We start from the raw sequence: 4415 nt of genomic DNA, 5'->3' as shown, positions 1-4415 counted from the left end.
GTGCTTTTTGTGGTGGCAAAGTACTGGAAAAGGAGGGTATGCCCTTCAATTGGGGAATGGCTGAGCAAACTGTGGTATATGCTGGTGATGGAATACTATTGTGCTAAAAGGAATAATAAACTAGAGGAGTTCCAGGTGAACTGGAAAGACCTCCAGGAACTGATGCAGAGCAAAAGGAGCAGAGCCAGAAGAACATTGTACACAGAGACTGATATACTATGGTAAAATCGAATGTAATGGACTTTTGTACCAGCAGAAAGCAATGACACAGGACAGTTCTGAGGGATTTATGGTAAAGAATGCTACCCACATTCAGAGGAAGGACTGCAGGAGAGGAAACATATAAGAAAAACAACTGCTTGAACTAATGGGTTGAGGTGGACATGATTGGGGATGTAGACTCGAAACTACCACACCAATCCAACTATCAACAATTTGGAAATAGGTCTTTATCAATGACACATGTTAAAACCAGTGAAAATGTGCATTGGCCATGGGTGGGGGGAGAGCGGGGGGTGAAGGGGAAAGTAGGAGCATGAATCATGTAACCATGTTAAAAATGAATATTAATAAATGTTTAAAAAATTTAAAAAAAGATGATATAAAAGACCTTAAAAAACCCTTATCTTCTGTCTTAGAATTAATTTTATGTATTGCTTCCAAGGCAGAAGAGAGGTAAGGGCTAGGTACTGGGGTGAAGTGACTTGCTCAAGGTCATGCAGCTAGGAAGTGTCTGAGGCCAGATTTGATAAAGACTTTAAAAATAATATTGGGTTAATTGAAAGACCATTGAATATATAGGACCACTAATTATTGTTCATGGGATGATAACAATGACAGATGGAGAAAACAAAGGATTATTTAATTGTTAAACTTACTTTTAAAGACTTATTGTCCTTATTTTCTCTATCAAGTACAATGATCTTCAAATTTGAAGCAGTAGAACTAAGAGCAATGGGTCAAAATTACAGAGTTAACTCTAGATAACTACTTCTTTAACCACTTCCTCAATTTTTACTTATCCTGAAAGATGGGCTCCCCATAAAAATGAATATTACTTAATCTCCTCAATGTCCTAGAAGTAACTCTGAGGGGTTGAGAGTGTTTCTAGTATTGTTAATCACAAGCCCCCATCAGTGTGTTTCCCTATTGATTATCAGAGTTAATTATCTTTTTAAAAGGGTATTTACTGGGGGAAAAAGACCAAAAAACAGTGATTACAGAAAACTCTCTTCATATTGGGAGCACATTTCCCTTGTACATACACAGGGCTCTTGTTGAAAATAGGCTCAGCATTAGAGAGCGCATGTAACCAATGGTTAAATTTACAGTCCCTGTTTACTGAAAATCCATTTCTCCTTTCGTGTAACCCCTATGAAGTTTCCCTTTGGTGTAGCTCTCTGTTGGGCTATTAGGGCTAGTGCCCTTTTCTAAGTCTGAAGCTGCCTTTCCTCATTGTGTCATCTTTGTCCTCACTGTGGGTTTGATTTCCCAATGTACATGCTGTCATTGGACACTGCTGCTCTGGGGATCACTGCAGCGGATACTGCTATTTGATGGTCATGGGAACTTCAGAATTTCCAACTTATCAAAATTTTCATTGTTATTTTTCCTTGTCAATGTTGAGGAATGGGGAGTGAGAGAAGGGAGAGAAGAGAAATTCAATCCTACTGCTCCTACTCTAGCCAGGTGACCTTTAGTTCACTTCATATTGGATTCAATCACCCACTTGACTCACTTCTACTGGAATGTGCAGTTTAGAACTGGTCTACTTGATCCAGTCATAACACTGCAGGGTTTGTACCCCAAAGAGATAATAAGGAAAAAGATCTGTACAAAAATATTTATAGTCTCACTCTTTGTGGTGGCAAAAAATTGGAAAATGAGAGGGTGTCCCTCGATTGGGGAATAGCTGAACAAATTGTGGTATCTATTGGCGATGGAATACTATTGTGCTAAAAGGAATAATGACCTGGAGGAATTCCATGTGAACTGGAATAACCTACAGGAATTGATGCAGAGTGAAAGGAGCAGAACCAGGAGAACATTGTATACAGAGACTGATACATTGTGGCACAATAGAATGTAATGGACTTCTCTACTAGCAGCAATTCTGAGGGACTTGTGAGAAAGAACGCTAGCTCTTCACATCCAGAGAAAGAACTGTGGGAGTAGAAACACAGAAGAAAAATATTTGTTGGATCACATGGTTCATGGGGATCAAGGAAATAGACTCTAAACAATCACTCTATTGCAAACATTAATAACATGGAAATAGGTATTGATCAATGATACATGTAAAACCTAGTGGAATTGCTTATTGGCTACAGGAGGGGGTGGGAGGAGGGGAGGGAAAGAACATGAATCATGTAACCATGGAAAAATATTCTAAATTAAATTAATTAATTACTTTAAAAAACTGACCTACTATTATCCATAGACCCAAGGGTGTGGCTGATTCTTTCAATCTATCATGAGATATTTTCTGTGTGGAATCATCTGTTTTCATGCAATGATCAAAGAACTTGACTCCAAAAATGATTGAGGCATTTTATACCTAACTTACACTGTGGACATGGAGATGCAGTCTGACAATTATACTTGCATTTTCTACAGCCACAACTACTAAAGGTGCAGAAAAGACAATTCTTGCCACTTAAGACCATGTGTGTTGCTGGCAGGAAAGATGTCCATGTTTGGGGAATGAACCACTAGGAAAGCAATCTGTTTCCAAAAAGTTACAGCTATAGCTTCGATGACCAATATTGTAAAAAGTCCTCTTGGACTAGATACTTCCAATAAAATGTTAGTGGGCAATATTGATGATGTGTCTATTACTAGGGATAGAACAACTGTTTCTGAAGTTGCTTGAGACAGAACCTCCTGTAGCTAACGTGCTCTGTGAATTGGCTGATCTGCAAGTCAAAGAAGCTGAAGATAGGACCACATCTGTGGGAAGTTGTGTGCTATATTAATGAAAACCTCATCATTAACACAGATGAACTGTGGAAAAAGATTGTCTCATCAATGGTGCAAAAATATCCATGTCTTCTAAGATCACTGGAATCGATGGTACATCAAATTGTGTAGTAGCATTATAAGGTATGCCCAAAAGAATAGTTAATGCAAAAATTGCTCACCTGGACTTTAGCTTACAGAAAACAAAAATGAAGCTTGGTTTGCAAGTGATTATTACAGACCCAGAAAAAGTGGATCAAATTAGAAAAAGAGAATTGATATTACCAAAGAAGGAATTCAAAAGATTCTAGCCACTGGTGGAATTGATGATATCTGTCTAAAGTACTTTGTCAAGTCTATGACTACAGCAGCAGAAATTTTAGAAAGGATCCTTAAATGAATTGCTAAATTATCTGGAGCAACCATTTCGTCAACCCTGGCTAATCTGGAAGGTGAAGAAAGTTTTGAGGCTTCAGTGTTTGCAGGCAGAAGAGAAAGTACAGGAAAGAATTTGTGATGATGAACTAATCTTGATCAGAAACACTAAAGCTAGACATCTGCCTCAATTATCTTACAAGGAGTAAATGAATTCATGTTTAATGAGATGGCACACTCTTTATATGATGCTCTTTGTGTGTCTCAGAGAGTCCTGGGGTCAAAGTCTGTGGGGAAGGCAGTGGAGCTTTAGAAATAGCTCTTTCCATTTATCTAGAGTGCTATGCAAGCAACATAGGATCATGGGAACAACTTGCTATTGCACAATATGTCAGATCTCTTCTCATTATTCCCAACGCATTGGCAGTTAATACTGCCCAATACTCTACAGATTTGGTTGCCAAGTTAAGAGCTTCTCATAATAAGGCTCAAATTAACCCAGAATTCAAGGAGCTATGGATTAGTCTTGGCTTAATCAATGGCAAACCTCAAGCCAACAGGCAAAAGTGCATTGGACATGTGCATTTGAACCTACCATGATTAAAGTTAAGCGTTGGAGATATGCAATAGAAGCTGCAATTACCATCTTTTGAATTGATGATCTCATTAAGTTACATCTACAAAGTAAAGATGATAAAAGAGGAGGAAGTAAAAAGATGCGGTTTACTCTGGAGCTATTGAAGACTAATCTGATTTTCTGTATTTATAACAATGTTACTGATTAGTTTCCTCTTGTATCATTTTGTCTTGCATTAAGTATATAAGACATAAAAATATAACAACCTGTCATGTTGACTTGATATTTTTAAGGGAAATAAAAAAAGAAAAGAAAACAACCTTTCTCGGAAAAGGAAAGGAAAGGAAAGGAAAGGAAAGGAAAGGAAAGGAAAGGAAAGGAAAGGAAAGGAAAAAGGAAAAGAAAAGAAATTAATATAATTTTATCAGAGGAAATGAAGTTAAAGAAGCATTAATAGGTACAGCTATTTAAAGGAAAGGAAAGGAAAGGAAAAAGGAAAAGAAAA

General features: G+C 37.5%; 1 pseudogene; it reads left to right on the top strand.

Moving 5' to 3' along the window:
• Nucleotides 1-4081, top strand: part of LOC123233521 — an 18677-nt pseudogene extending 14596 nt beyond the window's left edge.
• Nucleotides 4082-4415: the final 334 nt, after the last annotated feature.

The sequence above is a fragment of the Gracilinanus agilis genome, chromosome 2, assembly GCF_016433145.1.
Source record: "Gracilinanus agilis isolate LMUSP501 chromosome 2, AgileGrace, whole genome shotgun sequence".
Lineage (NCBI taxonomy): Eukaryota > Metazoa > Chordata > Mammalia > Didelphimorphia > Didelphidae > Gracilinanus > Gracilinanus agilis.
Note: the sequence above shows the minus strand (reverse complement) of the source record. Positions and strands in the feature narration are given on the sequence as shown.